General features: G+C 46.7%; 1 long non-coding RNA gene across 1 annotated transcript; it reads left to right on the forward strand.

The window, feature by feature from the left end:
• The first annotated feature begins 1,019 nt into the window (after positions 1 to 1,019).
• LOC118527226 (uncharacterized) lies at positions 1,020 to 12,099 on the forward strand. Its single transcript, XR_004913014.2, has 4 exons — positions 1,020 to 1,241; positions 10,393 to 10,453; positions 10,819 to 10,867; positions 11,447 to 12,099. It is a non-coding gene; the product is annotated as an uncharacterized LOC118527226 (long non-coding RNA).
• Positions 12,100 to 18,516: the final 6,417 nt, after the last annotated feature.

The following is an 18,516-nucleotide window of genomic DNA, read 5'->3' on the forward strand; positions in this document are numbered from 1 at the left end:
AGATTTCTAGAATGACTGAAGAATGGAATTTTCAGTTTTGTTTAATTTTAATTAATTTCCAGCGTTATAAATGGTCAGTGTCTATTGTATTGAACAACATAGTTCTAGGAGTGACCGCTGTGTGTTACGTGTGGGGGTAGAAAATCCAGGACTTCAGGTGGAGAGAAGAGGACAAGGAAGAAAAGGCATTGCCTCCTTGCATCTTCCGGGGAAAATCCTTTTGACCTGTTGCAGTAATAGCTCCACCCAGGCAATAAGGAGAGCTTAGCAATCAGACCTAAAAAGAATAGTGTCATCATCATTTATTTTCATTAATCATTAGGGAACAAGGCTGCGGTGCCCACATACAGACTGGCACTTCCCCGCATTCACGCCTACTGATTGATGGCATTTCAAGTAATCTTGTGGTAGGCAGTGGACAAGAGGGAAAGGTAATGAGATTGCCTCCTCATTTAGCAGCCCAAGCCAATAATGTGTCATTGTGCGTGGCTGTCACTCTTACCCATCCAGGGTGCTCTGTACCAGGTAGGACACCCGCTCTTTCAAAGCGACATAAATCGGGAGTTTGTACAAGTGGAGCGGGGTCATCAAGAGGCCACAGGAATCTCAGGCCTGTCCACTTGTCTGATCCGAGGCCTTGACATTGTTCCCTGAGCTGGCAAAAACTTGGGATTCGGAATCCTTTGCCAGGAGCGCCGAGCCCCATGGATGAGGCAGGTGACCTCCTCACAGGAGGGAGGAAGGAGACAGGAGAATGGCCACGTATGTGAGAGAAGGTCCCTGCTGGTGTGAGGCCCCGGAGTTTCCAAACACAGCAGCAGGGAAGACGGACCCCCAACCTCCAGTTCCCACCCCCCCCACCATGTTCACTTTCCTGCTATGTCCTAATTAGAAAACACAGAACGTATAAAAAACTAGACATTAATAAGTTTTTCTCCAAACAGGAAAAAAAAAAAAAAACCCGTTAATTAACCCACAATTCACTTCTGTAAAGTTGTCTTTTTTTTTGCTTTGCCACACGAAGTGGCGTCTGGGCACAGCCTTTAGCAAAGGCACTGAAATGCGGCCCCGCCGCTGCAGGACTTTCCAGTCCGGAGAGATCTGCCTTTTTCCTCGTGAATTCTTTTGTTTTTCCCTGTGGTCAGCTGCTACAAAGATGCCGTCAGTTGAGATGAAACAGGCGGAGGAGTGCTATTCCCTGCGTCAGCCAGGCACGCTCCTCTAAATCCAGGGTTCGGCAGGTACAGTTTAAAAAAAAAAAAAAAAAAAAAAAAAGTCCGGGGGCTGTTGACAGAGGGGCCCAGACTGTTGGTCCCCTGGGAACAAGAGCAGGGGTCCTGCGAGCGCAGAGCCGCTTCCCCGGCGGCGCGGGCAGCAGCGCGGCCCTTTCTTTCCGCCCGTCCTCACCCCTGTCCCGCTCCTCCCCTTTCCCGGCTGCACACGGGCTGCCGTCTCCATTGTTCCCTCCGCCCGGCAGCCAGCGTGCGGCCAGGCCCGGCGCAAGCCCCGCAGCCAGCAACTTCCTCTGAAGCCGCGGCGCGTCCTCACGAGCAGCTGCTCCGGGCTGTGGGCCGGCCAGCCCTGCGGCCAAGCGGCCTGAGAGCCCGAGCGCCAGGGAGCCACCGGCCTGCTCTCGGCAGCGGCCCGTTCTCCCTGGGAAGAAGGGGGAGCAGCCCTGCGCCCCTCTTCCGCGGGTCCGACAGGCAGTGGGTTCTCCGGTTCATAGGAAGGTGCCTGCTCTGTCACCTGCAGCTGCCCTTGCCCTGCCGGCCTATTGTGGGGGCTGGCGCCATCTCAAGCAGGAAGGGGGGGTTGGGGAGGGGTCCTAGGCCCCCCTTGGAGGGGGTGCGGGGCGGGGCGGCATTCGCACGAGGAACCCAGGCTTCTGGGGGGCATCCCAGCTGACAACAGTTCTCGGGAACATGCACAGAGACGGGGGCGGGAAACCTGCCCTGGCCTCAGCCAGCATGAGGCAACAAGACTCCCGATGTGGCTTTAAAGAAAATACCACTGGCAATCCAAACAAGGCTAACTTAACCTCTGTCAGGAGAGCAGTGTGTGGGCAAGAGAGCCGAGGATCTGCCCATTCCCCGCCTCGGAGCTGTGGGTTCATTTTGGGGCCTCAGTGATCTTTCAGGCTTGGCTACAAGTATGACTCTGATCCAAAATTAGGCTTTGAACGTGTAACACAAGGCTCCCCGCCCCACCTACCGCCTCTCTCTGCCCTCTGCCGTTTCTTCCGAGCCTGGCTCTGCGCCAGATCTGGCCCTTCTCGCTCCTGGGGAAGGGCACGGCAGGGTTCTGCATGCAGCCAGGGCGCTAGGGTGGGTGAGGGAGCACGGCACGATGCAGGGAAGAAAGGGAAGACTGATAGGCTTGGGAAGGGCACCCTAGCCTCCAATCCCCCACGCCATCGCGCCAAAGCTGGGGAAGACCACGCAGGTGGGAGGGCAGAGGTGCCACGTTGGCGGCCTGCGTGGCTTCTGCCCACCTGTGCCTTGCAGCTCGGGCTCCTAATGGGCCTCCGGCAGCAAGCGAGCCAAGCCGGGCCGGGCCAGCTGCTCTGTCGTGCCCAAGAGCAGCCTCGGAGGTGGGGAGCAGCTGGGAGTCTGCCGTTGAAAAGGAGCTGCTCATTTTCCAGGGCAATTTCCCAGGGATGCTGGCCCTAGCAGAAGCCGCTCAAGTGGGGCAGACAGGGAGCATCATTGAGAGGGTTCCTTCTTTCTGTCTGAGCATCAGCAGCTGTCACGTTGGGGTTCCCCTTGGCAGATTTCTTTGTTTCGCTGTTTAAAAATCTCAGGAGAACTCTCTTTGCAGAGTGGTACCGTGCAGGGGATACTTCCTTGCAAGGAACTGTAATAGCAACCTGTGCCGGCCAAGGGCACGCCAAGGGCACGAGGAGACCCGAGGTCATCAATGAATGTGTGTAAACCACGGAGTTCGTGCCTCATCAACTGTAGCTTTTCTGTGTTTCTGCATCAGTCTCTGATGATCTTGGCAATTTAATTCCCCCTCCAAAAAGAAAGACCAGTTTAAAGTGCTCTTTTGGTGTTCAACCCCTGCTTTCCGTTCTGATTCTTAAGCCTGCATACACTTTAGAAGCACATACAAAACAAACGCATGACTGTAATAGCATCACGATGCGGCTATTTCGGCCTGAGTATTACCTGTGCAGCTTGACTGGCTCCTCCACTTAGAGCAGTCTGGAGGTCCCAGTGACTCAGTAATGTGATTTTTGGCAGGTTTTTCTTCGGGCTTGCGATGAGGAACAGGCTTAACAAGCAAACAGATGTGTCTGGGTTCTCGCGTTGCCGCAACCCTTACTTGAGAGCATGGGGGATGAGCGTGTGGCCTCAGAGGGCCCCGCTCCCCCGAGAAGGAGTGTGCAGACAGACCCCTCCGCCCTGCTGTACCAGCAAGGAGGAAAAGAGACGCAGCAGAACAGCCATTGAACAAAGTTCAGCCTTCAGGATTATCCAAAATGAAGTTGAGAGGGACAAGCTCCAGGTTTTGAGACGAAAGACTTAGATTATTTTCACAACTCTGCCCCTAATTATCCGTGCGGACTTGGCAATCCACTCACTTCTCCTGGTTTAAGTTTTCTCATTAGTAAGGAAACGCATCCTGTGGGTGAAAAGTAACCTAGTAGGAATATTAACGGCCTTGTGCGCTCCTTGTACGTGCCTATGCTTATCTATTATTTAAAGGAAAATTGAGGTCCAGCCACTGAAGTGGGTTTCATGGAATACCATTCACTGATATGTGAAGAAATGCAAACACTTTTTCAGGGCAGAAGATCATCTTTTTGTTTAAAAAAGATATTTTCTGTAATGTTTAGACCATCAGATGGGGGTTTATTTTACTACCTAAAGGGAGGCATGAGTCTTTCAGGCTCCTTCTAGCATCTCCCAGGGCTTTACAAAGATGTTCATGACACGCTGAGAGCAAGGGATCATGTATCACTCTTTCCACCAACAGATGGAGAAACTGAAGCATAAAGAGGTGAAGCAAGGTCACTGAGGGAGCAGGTGATGGACTGGCTTCTGGTCTCTTGATCCAAACCCTGCTCCACTTTGTCTCTCTCGTAAACAGCCATCGATAACTTCATTTCCAGGCCCAACACAGCAAACGAGGGCCCATGGTGTGCAAAGCATTTGTGTGCAAATGGGATCTCCACTATCCTGGGCAGAACACAGAGCCCTGAACAGAAGTAGAGTGGAAAGAAACAATTGTTACCACGGGAGGCAGAACCTCCATCAAAGGCCAGTCTCACAGCGACAGGGCAGAAACAAGGAAGTAATGAGTGGGAAGCTCATTATCATCCATCAACCTACCACTAACATATCAAGATCATCCAAACCTAATGGCAGGACCTCCTAAACATTTACTTTATTTAAAAACCTGCCTTTGACACTATACTTCTACATCAAGATTTTCCTTCCTTAATAGCAGAACTGTGCAGAGAAACAGCCTGATGACAAAATATGAAAATTTCAGGCTAATGTTCATGTGTTGTGAGAATGCATATCATCATGTATCAGTCAGCCAAATGCTCAGGTTGACTGAACATTTCTATTTAAAGTTTAAGGTTGTGACCCATTTTCTTTTTACATCCTGTATACTCAAACACACACCTTACTGTTTCAGGTTTTCAGCCTGGCTCTGCCTCTCACTAGCTTTGTGATGAAGAGCTTTAGGCAAAAGCTCTGAGCCTCAGTTTCCTCCATGGTAAATGAAGCGATCATGCCAATCTCACATTTTTTTTTTGCTAAGACAAATTGACTTCATGTTTATAAAAGTATTGAGCACAACTCCCAGTTCACAGAGAGTGCTTAGTAAATGCTATTTCCTTCTTCTTCATCTTTGAATATATTCCTTATAAAGCGTTTTAATTTTTGGAAGTCCTTTCCTATATATTGCACTTAATTCAGATGGTTAAGGAACATGTAGTGATCCCTTTCAAATATGTGAAAAAACTCGATCTCTGAGAGGTTAAGCGATTTGCTCAGAGTTGCACAGCAAATTGGTGCAGGACTAGAAGCCTGGCACCTAGTCCTGTGATCTTTCCAGAAACTTCTGTCTGTTGTAGCCATTGCCTCCACACGAATGAAAGCAGCTAGTGTATAGTCCACCCCAAACCAATTCCAGATCTTCGGTGACTCCTCCCGGCCCTCCCTTCCCTGAAGCCCCCGCTCCAATCCCATGTCACTCCTCAGGAACTTCCCTCTTCCCCCACCTGGGGCTGGATGTTCAGGGACTAATAATCTACATGGCATATGAGTTGAAACGAATTGGGAGGGAATGTTCTTTTAAATGAAAGAGTTGGATTAGACACCACCATACACATTATGTTGTTAAATATCTACAGCATGATAAAATCATCCCAAATGTCACCAATCCCTGGGGGACTTATTAATAATTAAGCATTTTTAGTTCACTTAGGAATGCAGATTCCATTTAACAAGAGAACGTACACTAAATATGTCCATTATATTGCAGCTTGCAACAGAATATGTTAGAGATCGCAGCTGGGTTTCTCCAGGACAGATGACAAAGTTAATGCAGGGATCAGTCTTTTCTAAAGGCAGCATGTAAGAGCCAAGAGTAGCATCCTGGATTGGTTTATAGGGTTTGTGTTTATTAGAAGTGTTTATTAGAATGACTAATAATGGAAGAGAGCCGACTTGGCAAGGGTTCGGGGAGAGCCAGGAGAAGCCCAAAGGAAATGGGATGATCTCGCAGAATATAGGGCAAAGCAGAGACCCAGGGCCGGCAGTGGCGTGAATCATCTACCCCCACACTGTCGTTGTTCAGGTTTTTAAGGACCGGAATAGGCAAAGAAGGTGTCCTTCTATATGTTCCACTTAATGGGAAGGCCATTTACGTTTTTATTTAGCTTATTCCCAAAAGATACATGGCCCTGGTCCTACACACACACACACACACACACACACACACACACACACACACACAACCACTTTTCTTTCAAAAGCAGTTTTCTTTATTTGTTTTGCTTTTAAAAGATATCTGATTCTCTCTTTTTTTTTTTCTTCTCTATTTCCTGGGCAAAGTCAGAATACTAAATATCTTGAAAGAAAAAAAGGGAAGCTTGCAAATAGGTTGCCAATCTTCTTTGTGTCTTTCAGAGATTAACTGGTTTGTTTTTTTTTCCCTAGGCCCACCAAAGACGGTCCCTTTTGAAGATGGTCAAGGGGGAGAGAGAGAGAGACAGAAACAGAGAGAGAATGAGAGAGAGAGAGAGAGAGAGGTGAAATCTGGGGAAATTGGTTGATCCAGCCTTTAGTCCTGGGGCTCTTCTAACTAGCTTTGCAATGTGTGATCTTTTGGGCATGTTATTTAAACTTTTTCTCTAGGCTCCTTTTCCTACCAATAGGAGTTTTCATGATCTAGAAAACCCTTCCAGCCTTAACATACCCGAAATCTAGGCTTGAAGCAGGGAGGAGCCTCCCTCTCAATGATACCTGAAGAATTTTGCAAACTTTTAGCAGAAAAGGATTGTGGATAAATTTTTCCATGTCCTTGTTTCCTGTATTGAGCTACATGCAAATCGTGCTGCTCCTTTACTCCCTCACTTAAAGCACCTGCCAACCTAATAAAAGAGCCATAAATTTAGTCATAAGGGCCCCAACAAAGAAGGATCCTCTCCTGACCAAGGGAGGTCACTGGGACAGGCTGTCACCAGGAAGCAGAAACCACAGGGAAGATTGTTGTCATGTCTATTGTAACCAACCCGGGTGCCGATGGACTCGGCAAAGCTGAGAAGCAGCAGGACTTAATATGGAGAGCGGACTTGGCTTGTTTTGCAGCCCCTTCACTTTCATCCTGACGTCACTAAGGTTCAAGGTGCAGCTAGGGGACTTCTGAGCTGAAAAAGGTGTGTGTATGTCTACAGGAATCATTCCCCAAGAGTCTCTAAAACCACTACTTCCTGTTGTTGGATATAGGGTCCAGGCAGGTGGGCTGTTGAATAGAGATTCCCACCCAACTTTCAGGAAAGAATGGACATGGACAGAGAGGAATGTGAGCAGGAATGGGGGAGAGAGCAGGGAGGGCACAGGATGCTATTTATCATAGAGCTAGCAGCCTTGGGAGAAGCAGAGGAGGAGGGGCTGAGTTTCAAAACAAGTTGTGGACTTAGAGACTGTAAAAATGGTGGAGAAAAGATGACTTAAAGGTTTTCTTTCGCCACTGGTTTACTCCTGCTAATAACCAGCTTGTCCCCAAATGCCAACGGTGTATATTCTATTCCACCATTTATAGTAGCAGATGGTAAGGTTTCACGTTTTCTGTCATAAACACACACACACACGCACACACACACACACACACACACACATCCCATCACCACAGACCTGATAGTCCGAGGAATTACTTTGGCTCTCTCTCTTTAAAAAAATCTAGAAAGCTCTTTGGGTATTGTCAAGGCTAATCAATCAGAATTATGCTTATAACCAAGGGGAACCCATGGTTCATAAGTTGCTTTAGATAGGGACTGAAGGGTCATATCCAATAGGGCATGGCCTTGCTCTTCAGCAGACGAAAAAATATATGTGTACATGCGTGTGTGGTGGGGGTTGTTACCTGGTTCAGCTGCTGTTAATGTCCCAATCTTCCGGCTCCTGGCAAAGAAAAGCATGTTTAAAATTTCTAGGGCTCTAAGCATAATCACAGATTTTCCAAGCTTATAGGGAGCCTAACCAATTCACCGCACAGATGATTAAATTGCGGCCCTGAGAAGTTAGTCAGATTAAGAACGGGTCACCCAGCTGGTTAGCCAGAGACCCAGAGAAGAAACATGGGCCTCCAGGCTCCTTGTCCTGTGCTCTTTCTATGCAGGGCAGATTCTAGAAGATCTGTTTTGCAGAATTTCCTTTCCACTTTGTAGTCATATGATGGGTTTATCATGCGAAGTCTTTCCCAGTCCTGCTCTCCCCAGCACTCCCCCTCCCCTGCTCGCACCTGCCCCTCGCAGGCCACACATCTGCATAGGGATGGGGCGGGAGCACTCTGCTCCCACAGGACGCTTGTTCTTTGGCATTAAGCCCTTTTTCTTTGTCCCGAGGTTAATTCCTCTTTTCCTGGCCTCAGTTTCTTTTTCATCTCTGTCTACTCACTTATAGTAGTTTGTATACCAACACTTCTATACGTTACCTTTAAATGAGGGAGATACAAAATAGAGCTAAGTGCAACCCACGGTACCTAAAAAATAATCTAAGATTGTGTAACATTTCTTATGTTCTCCCTTTGTGATCATGTGATGGGTGGGACTTCTGAGTCATATCAGTATCAAATCTCTCCTTCTGGAAATGAGCTTAAGTGACTTGCCCAAGAACAGTAGGCAGAGCTGGAAACAAAACAGTCCCCACAGAGTCACTGACTTTTCTTCTTTCTATTATCCACCACACCGACCTGCCCAAATCGCATTTTACATCCTCTTTTCACTCTTGTCCAACCCCTGGCGGAGATACTCATGGGCAACAAGCCACGGGAACAGACAGGATATGAAGAGGACAGATTGAGGCCTAAACAACGAAGTCTGCACCGTTCAACACATTAGCCCCACGCCATAATTGGGTAGTTTCATTAAAATGAAATGAAATTAAAAATTTAGTTCTTCAGTTGCACTGGCCACCTTCCAAGTGCTGACTAGCCACAGGTAGCTAGTGGCTACCATAGTGGGCAACCCAGGGAGCATTTCTCTCATCACAGAAACTTCTATCAGACACCTCTGCCAGACCGTCGGCCATCAGGGACTAATAACAACATTTATGGAGCCCCAACAGAATACCAGGCACAACTGTTGGTGTTTTATGCCTATTATTTTATTAATTTTCATAAAATTCATGAAGTATTATTATTTGCATCTGACAGAGGAAAGAACTGGTATTAAACATTCTCAATAATCTGCCCTTCGTGTTCAGTAGTAAATGGCAGAAATATGAGCAGGGACCGGTTAATGGCAAACTATCATATGAACTCCAGTTTCCTGTGAGGGGCCTTAAAGACTGACAATAGAGCTAACATTTATTAAGCACCTACTACTAGGTGCCGGGTAGTGTTCTCATAAGTAACATACATAAACGGCAGGGACTAACCTGTGGCTTCCAATTCCAATCTTTGTTTGCAGGGCCAGTTGCTCTTTCTAGATGGGCTCTCTCTGGGAGCCAGCTGTCCGATGTCTCTGCTCAGAAGGATCAGCTCCACTTCACCTTGTGGTTGGCCAGCAAGGTCTGGTGCTTTCTTGGCCAAACTGTCGTCACTAGAAGTCATCACAAAGGTCATGCTCGAGCAGATCTTGAAAGGAGTCCTTTGGAGTTGTCCCACCTCAGCTCATCACAGGGCAACTTTAAGAGCATGCTATTGACATTCCTTTCTTGACATTTGGTTGGCCCAGTAGAGATCCCTTCAGTCCTGGTGAGCTGGCTGCATTCCAGGCATGTTAGTGAATCTGTCTTATCCCTTAATATGACGCAGGTCTAGTAGGTGAACCTCATGAGCTGGCTCAAGAAGTTGGGTGTGATATTTGCGGTGGTGGTCTATAGATTTTTTTAGTCTGGTCTAGAACGAAGTGCCATATAAATACCATACTCTACCTGCCAGCCTCATTAAGATAGCCTTAATTTTTTTTGGCTTGTTTTTCTACTTCTTTGATACTTTTAGAGCATTACTGCTATCTGAGAAGCAAAATCCAATGGAGGTTTTCTCTTTTACTTTTCCGGTGAAATTCTTTTGACTACCAATAGGATTTCATTGCATGGGTTAGCATTTAATCCTGGTCAGCTCTTTGACTTTTCACACCCTTAGCAGTATTATAACTCTGCAATATGGTCCAAAATCCTTTGAAGACTGTTTCAGGTAGGGTAGCTTAGCAGTCACCATATCACTTCATAAATGGCTTTCAGAGAGAGTGGCCTATGGGTTGTCAAGTTGGACGTACCTCCGTAACACCTTGAAATGTAGGTTTCTTGATGTACTCTGGAACAAATAGCCAACACAGCCAAACTATTAGTGGTGTAGACTGGCTGTGGGGAATATTTTCAAATAAGTGGCAGAATCTTTATGGAATCCCATTGAGTTTCTATAGTCAGATCAATAATAGGCCATGGGTAAGTCAACTCACATTATCAAAGACTCTTGTAAACTTGGTGGATACATGTACTTCCTCTCCCTGAGGCACCACAAACACCACAGGAAAGTCACTCCCACCTCACCACTCTAACCCAAACACACAACTGTCTTTCAAGGGTACAACTGACCTTATTGTGCAATTGTTGGTTTGCTAGGACACCAACATGAATTTTGCTACAATAGAAAAGTGTGGCAAGTTCACAAGGGCTGTCTTATCATTCTCATATTTTTTTTTTCTCCTAGAAAAGAATGATGAACTTGAAATCCTGCTGTATGTCCTTGGCACTCCACATAATAAAGAAAGGTAAATACAGCTATCTAAGTAGCTTCTTACATTTCAACTTGAAAATTTCCTCAGGTGCAGGCCCGTGACTACAATTCATGATTCCAGTTCCAGTTTCCTTGTTGGAACAAATTCATATTTTTTAACCTAAACTGGCATGGATACTCTGAGACAGAGTACATTCCCTCTCGTGGAGAGACTCAAGTACAAGGTGATTGGCTATTTAGAGGGAGTATTGTGAAGGGGATTTAAAAACTGGTCGGGTGGCCAGACTAAATTACCCAATCAAAACCTGACAAGCTATGATTTAGCATGTTCCCTAGTCTGCAAATTTCTATATCCAGAATGTTCTACTCTTTAAACATATCACGCTTTTTTCGTCTCAGGGTCTTTGCCCACACTGTGTTTTTTCCTGGAATATCAACAATGGCTAGAGTGAGTATGTTGAACAATTTATTGTTCAGATGTTGATTTAAATGTTTTCTTCTTAGAAAAGTCATTACTAATCCCCCTATCTATGCAGGCACGCCATGTTATTCTCTATCTCTGAATCCATTTAGATTTTCCCCCAGAATGTACGCAGTTGTGAGTCTACTTAGAATTGTTTGTGGGTTGATTGCCAGTAGACTCATAAGGAGGGATCCATGTCTGTTTTATTCATTAATATATATCTGTGCTTAGTATAGAATAGACATTTAAACAATTGTTGAATGTGTGACTGAATGAATAAATATTAAAATCAGATTAAATTTATTTATGGAATCTAAGCTACAGAATTTTTGAGCTGGCAGACATGTTTAGAGACACTCCACTCCATCGTTTATCAGCGAAACATAAATACCCTCAGTTTCTTCTTTCCTTTGCCCTTTAAGATTGGTAGCTATGTAAATTTCTAAGCACTATGTAATAGCTATTTTTGATTAGGTTACACACTGGGCCTTGTGTACTGTCCAATCAGAAATCCCAGCAAAAGAAAAAAAAAAGTGTTGTGTTTGTTTGTTAAACAATATCCAGGGCTTGGATGATACCGATAGTCCACCAGTTCCTTCCCAGTTCGTATGAAACAACCTTATCATCCTTCGGACTCCACATACCTCCAGCTTGTCTGACCGGAGTGGGTGGATCCTTGAAGTCTCCCTCTGCTCCTGTGGGTGGACAAGGACCCTGCCCGTCTGACTCGTGGTCACCATGGTGACCTCTCCAGGTGGGGGCTGGTCACATTAAATATGATAGGACCAAAGTAGAAGGCACCAGTGACCAGATGCATCAGGAACAAAGAGGGAGGAAAACAGGGTCCTGAAAATAGAAATCACATCAAAAAATAGATGACGAGTTGATAATGCCTCGAGGCCTTTGTTCAGGAACACTCTGGCACTATAAAGGGAAGAATGACAGCACCATATTCTTCTGTGCAGCATGAGTTGGTTTTTCTTCAAGAGTTCTTCCCAAAGAAGGCCTTGTGGGCTGTGGCGAACTCTGTTTTCCATTTTTATCTAGATTTGTTCTTTAACGCAAATGTTATTCTTTTTCCAAGGATTGCTGTATCATCACATTAACAATAAGACAAACAAACTTGACAAAAATTCACTGGAAACAATAAGTGTGGTAATTGCATATTCTTGTCTTAGGTATTCCTTTCTTGTTCTCAATTAAAAGCAGTTCCAGCAGTTGTGTATGCTGTATCATTTGTTCACCTTAAATAAATACTTTTGAATCTAAAAATATAGCAGAAATAAAACTTTCTGAAAAAAATAAAAAACTGAAACTTAGAATCACATCAAAAATAAGAAATGGATTTTGAGAGGATCAGGATGGCTTTCAAGAGGTGGAGGTTTCCTGACTCGCCAACACTGTTAGGGCCCTAGATCTAGGGAGTGTAAGGATTTGTACGAAACAGCCTCAGACCTCTGAACGGTAGAGATGCCCAGTCAGATATTGGGATTTGCTTAGACTTAGCAAAATTATAAGTTCACTATACTCACTGGCAGGTATTTCATGAAAGAACAGGATCTCAAGTTGCATTTGGTCAGCTCAAGGCTATTACCTAGTAAATCACTGTAATTCATTCTGCTGAAGTGAAACATGTGATTCCTAACGATGACTAACAGTGGAAAAGTATGAGACCCCTACTAGGCAGAGTCGGGGCACAAGACTGAGTCTGCCACTTAGGGGCACGGCCTCAGCCACACGTTTCTGTCTACAGATAACTGACAGAAATGACCAGGAGACTTCAGGAAGAAGCAAAGTGACCTGACCACTGGAACTTTCATAGTTACATGAAGTAGCCTGGTTCCACACCCCTCAGGACATGGTAACCTGTCTTTTCCCACCCGACCTACAGGCTACTCAGCAGCAGGCTTCTAACATGAAGAGTGAAAGATCTGACACAGCTTCCTTTTCTGTGCTCACATTCCCCCCGCGACACGCTACAACCAGCACAGCAGAACAGACACACTCATAATAAGACCAAAAAGCAGCGACAGTGCTGGCGATTTTATACCTGGGCCAAGTGCCAGAACCGGCCATGGGGAGGAGGGGCAGGGAGGGGAGGGAATGCCCTACCCTCAACCCTTCTCAAAAACAAAAGTTAAGGCTACTAGTAACTCAGTCCTGCTGGGAGACTCTAGCTTGGGCTTTCCCCCCAGATCCTTTGGAGGTAAGGGGGCCTTCCGATGAGGTCAACGAAGGGCTTTTAGACTCAGACATGTCTATGGAACTGTATTCACAGAAATGAGGGGGCAGGACCCTCACTACCGGCCCTACCTTAGCCGATGGAAACCCTATGGCTCTCCTGAATGTTGCTGAATTAGTCATCTAGTACTAATACATCTAATACAACATCTCTACCCTTCAAATAAGCCTAAATTTTTATTTATTTATTTATTTATTTTATCTCACGCAGTTTTTCTGTGAGTCAGGAATTCAGGGATGGCTTAACTGTGTGGTTTTGGTTCAGGGTCTCTAATGTGGCCAAGATGTGAGCCAAGACTGCAGTCATCTGAAGGCTTGATTGGGGTGAGAGGATCTACTTCATCCAAGATGATGCCCTCACATGGCTGGCAAGCTGGTGCTGGCTGATGGCAAAAGGCCTGTTCCTTGCTACATGGAGCACTCCATATAGCTGCTTGAGTATTCTCATGACATAGTGGTCAGCTTTCCCCACAGTGAGTGATAGAAGAGAGAGCCAAGTAGAAGTCACAATGTGCTTTCTGTGCTAGCCTTGGAAGTCACACACTGTCATTTTATAATACTCCCTTGGGTTACACAAGTCAGCCCTGTTTAATATAGGAGGAGACTACCCCAGGACATGAATATCAGGAGGCAAGGTTTGGGGGCCATCTTGAAAGCTGCCTATTGGCCGTACCACTGCCCATGGGAATTGGTCCACCCGTTGACTGAGCTTCTCCCAAGAGCTATACAATTCTGATGCTCATGGGAATGCCCAAGTGTCCTTTTAGAGAAGGGTCAACAGCTCCTGACCTCCCACCTGTCTCAGGCAGGAGGTGGCTGCGTGCCACACCCTAGCCACCACACTCCTGCTTTGGTAGCAGCACACATGTGGTCGGTACTAAGGAGTCACCAAGGCACCAATGAGCCCGGCACATACCACGGCTTAGAATGCAACTTTAAAGCAAGACCTATCCCTAAAGAACATTCCAGCTGGAGTATCGCTCTAAAATGGGCATCGGGTGGCCCCAAAGAGTTTGCAAGCCTATTTAAGTGTCTGAATTATACCTGTGAGGCTCTGAGGAGAATGTGCCCTCACTGGATTTCTGCTCTTTTCCTGGAGGGGAAATAAGCTTTGCTGACTCAGATGGGAGTAGAGAAGCTAATTGTTAGCGGTTGCTGGGTTCACCTTTGCTGAATGGCTGTGGAAATTCCAGTGAACTTCCATTATAGTTTGCAAGACAATCTAACCTAATTTCAACTGTAAAATGGAAAATTTTTAATTTACTGAAGAGATAGTCCATGATAGGCAGTTTATGTACACCATCTCCATTAGTCTTCACAGAAACCCTGTGAGGTAAGAATCAGACCAACATTTTTAGAGGAGCAAACTGAAGCTCAGGGACCTTAAATGACCTGCCCAGTTTCACAGCTAGCAAATGAGGGATCCAGGATTCCTACCTGGGTGTGTTCTGACTCCAAAAACCCATGTGATGTGCTCTCTCAGAACTCTCCGAAGGAGGAGAGGGCATAAAACCAGTGAGAATGTATATCCAGGGAGAGGAAGAAGAGAACCTAACATTAGCCACAGCCTAGCCTCAGCGGCAGGAGGAGGGCCTGCGGCTGAGGACACAGAGAGATCCATGGCATCTTCTGCTAGAAGTGGCCAGTCTGAAGACCTTCCCTTGGCTCTCCTCTTCCAACCCTTCTCCTGTCTAGCAATAATGACGCCAGATCTGTCTCAAGGGCAGCAAACTGTGCATCTCCCTCCCCCTCCAAGGAGAGTCAGGTTGTTAATAATAATAGTTACTGCAGCCAGGCCTCCTGCTAAGTTAAGTACCACTTTTAAAAAATCCTCACAACATTCCTATGAGGTAAGTATTATTGCCGCATTTTATAGCTAGGGAGATGGAAGATTGGGGAGTTTAGGAACAGCCCCAAGGTCACAAAGCCCCAGGTGTTAATGCTCACGTTTCAACCCAGGCCTCTGACTTTAGGGCCATCAGGAATCTTAACACCATGTTCTACTAGACAGAGGTTGGGGGTCGTACGACCGCGTGGCCGGTTCATCGCCGCGTGAACTGACAGCGCCACAGCCCCCAACGCAGGAGGGGCAGGGTCTGTCGGCTCCTCTCCGAAGGAGGCCTGCTGATGGCGCCAGCCGGGCCCAGGCACCCACAGGGGACCCTCCTGCTCCGGGGCTCGGCCGGACCCCGTTGGTGGGGACCCGGCGCCGCGGGCAGGTCGTGCCTCCAGGCGCTTGCCTGGGCAGTCCCCGAGTCGGAAGGCAGCCCCACGCTCGGCTGGACAGAGTTTCGGATGGTGCACCGGGGCTCCGAAGCCCGGGATGGCTGAGCCGGGGAGGGAGGCGGCCAGGCTTTGGCGAGCGGCGGCACCGCGGCGCGTGGGGCTCCGCACCCAGATCACCATTTTCCTCCCAGTGGTCGGTTCGCTCTTTTGGCGGGAGCCAGGGCCCCGGGGCGAGGCGGGGGGAGGGAAGAGAGGAGGCGCCCTGCTCCCGGGTAGCGAGACCCCGGAGCCTTTGTGTATTCGGAACCGGATTCCCCACCTCCCCTCCCCGCCTCCCATTCCCGCTTTCTTTCCCCCTAACCCAAGTCTCAGTAGAGTATCCAGCAATTAGCACGTGAGGAGGGGGTGGAAGACGGCGGGCGGGCGGAGGTGGGGGCGGCGGGACCCCTGCTCCCCTCTCCCCACCGAGCCCGGATCAGCCCCGCGTTCCCGCCTGCGCTGCCTTCGTGCGCCACCTACCGGCTGCTTGGGGCCACTGCGAGCCCGCCAGAGCTGTTCCTAGGCAGATCTTGATCTCCGTGGACAATAGACAATGGAATTTTTTTTTTTTCTGAACAATGATTTATTTTGGGGGGTGGGGATAAGGAGGAAGGAGGGAGGGAGGAAGCAGCAGTGTGTTTGTCATCGATTTAGAAAATATCTCTGTTCTGTCATTGTTTCTGCATATCCATTATATTGAGGACAAAAGAATCCCGTTCTGGAACAACAAAGCCAAGGGAAATGTTTTCTGTGGCTGACATTTAATTGTGTGCACAAGGTGCTACATTATCATGCGGAGAGATTGTAGAAAGGAATAGGGCACAGCTTCAGTTCAAAAGCCTGACTTTTCTGCTTTAAGGTGTGGACTTTCTTACACGAGTCCCATTTTATATTGCCTCATAGACCTCCATGCATGGTATACACTGCACACAATTCTATGTTTCTGTATGGTTTTCCAACCCATCACAAGGCTTCCTTGCGGGTGATTTTCACACCACCTCTCAGGTCTATTCTTTTACAGCTAACAGGGATAATCATACTTTGCCTCACAACCTCTTTACATGGTCCCTACCAAGACAATCTTAATTTTTAGGAGCTTTTAGCTTGGGGAACACTTAGTCTAACCTCTGGTTTTACAGATTAATGAGGGAGAATGCGTTGACCAAAGTCACACAAATAATTAGAGATAGAGGCAGGACCAGAACCCTTGTGTCCTGAACCCTGATTTCTATTATGATCTACTGTTTGATGTCCTGATGCCCAACACCCCTGACTTGCTCACCCTCATGGCCTCTTTTCCCTGGGGGGGGGGGGGGAGAAGCCCACACACAGTGAGCTGTGTTGCACAAAGATGGGTGATAAGTTGGGGTGGTCGTGGGGGGATGGACAGAAGTATAAACATCCTTGCTTGGCAGTCTCTTTCACTCCCCCTCTTTACTCCTCCTTTCTCTCTGTACAATGAAGCAGGGGGCAATGTGGATATAAATTCATTTGTTTATTTCATTATTTTGCTGTAAGTTAATATATAAAACCCACGGTAATTATCCAAAACTCTCCAGAAAATGATTTTCCTTGGTTTCATGAAGGTCTTGAACCCCCAACCTGACCCAGGTCTAAATTGGTTACTGGGAACACAAGAAATGTTTTCCATCTTTGAAAACCGCTCAGTGGTCTCTTGGCAAGAGTGATTTGCCCTTGGGAGCCTGAATAATACAGATTTCCTTCTAAGGTTCATGAAAAATCCTTGGGGAGATACAGATACCTGATCATGCTGTAGAACAGAGGCATTTTTCTTCTGCCACCTTCTAAAACATGCTACGACAGACGGCGCACCCCTTTAAACCCCTAACTGTGTCACGCTGAGAGAAGAATCAAGTCTTAGATGAGAAGCTCAGTAAACATCTTTGCACATCCCAAATGAGGCAGCCCGTCATAGAAGTCTGCTTATTTTAGAGGTTGTTCAGTCTGTTTAAAGCAAATAGACCAATCTCACAGTCTGCAGACAAGGAGACAACAAGCAGAGGAAGTTTCAAAACAAAAGGCCAGAACATTCCCTAACTCTCTTTAAACTGTCTTCTGAAAGCATAGAGAAGAAGAAAACACACTTAGCTTGCAAGCTGGGTTTTGGCACTTTAAGAACTTGGGTTTATATGGGGGCCACGCAAAATGTTAACAGGGAGCTTAGATCTCCAAATCCCCTAGTTTTCATTTGTTTGTTCCTTTTTTCCCTTCCCACAGCGATTCATCCTGTCTCTACAAAAAGCCCCACGGTTCAATGATATTTTAATATGCCAACCACACACTTATAAACACCTTGCCTCGAGGATTTTGTGAGAATCAATGTGCTTAAATGAGATGATGTAGGTGAAAGGACTTTTAAAAGTCTAAGGTACTCTTCAGATGTGAAGTGTTATTCCCATATATGTGAGGTTCTCAAAGTATTGAACTCATTCATTGGAGCAGCAGCCTAACTATTCTGCAAAGTCGTGATTCGGCCCATTTTTCCGAACTTACGGTTACACGTCTCGGGGAGGGGGGGGTTGGTGGTGGAAGCTTCATGCATGTGGCATCTCTCTTTAGAATGTCCAAATCTCATTTTAAAGAATACCCTCACAGCATGTTGGAATCTGGTGAGTGCCAGAACACTGGTGACTCACTGCTTCCCCCATGTCCTTATTTGGTAGCATGCAAATAAAAATGATCATTTTCAGATTTAGATTTTCTCAGAGCATGGTGTGAGCAGCTATTTTTGCTTTTGCTCCAGTCACCATTCTCTGTAGTAGAAAGTGCATTTAGAGTTGTAAAAACTGTTTTTCCATTTGCAGCCTAAATTTAAATAGGGATTAGAGCAGCTCAAGTACTCCCTTGATTAGATACAGGAGTCACCACGATGCAATCCAGTAGTTCCGGCACATGGCCCTCATTTCCACCCATGCAAGGCCTTCACGTTGCTACTTCACAAGATGACTTCCGTGTCACCTATGCACGTGGCATCTCTCTTTAGGACACCTCAAGCGATTTGCAGGTGTTTGGTAACTCATTCTCTTAATATCTGTATTGGAGAGATAGGGATCGATTGCAATGATGCTCAATTTGTGGAAAGTGAAACCTAAAGCAGTCAGCGGGCT

This window comes from Halichoerus grypus, chromosome 3, assembly GCF_964656455.1.
Source record: "Halichoerus grypus chromosome 3, mHalGry1.hap1.1, whole genome shotgun sequence".
NCBI classification, from domain to species: domain Eukaryota; kingdom Metazoa; phylum Chordata; class Mammalia; order Carnivora; family Phocidae; genus Halichoerus; species Halichoerus grypus.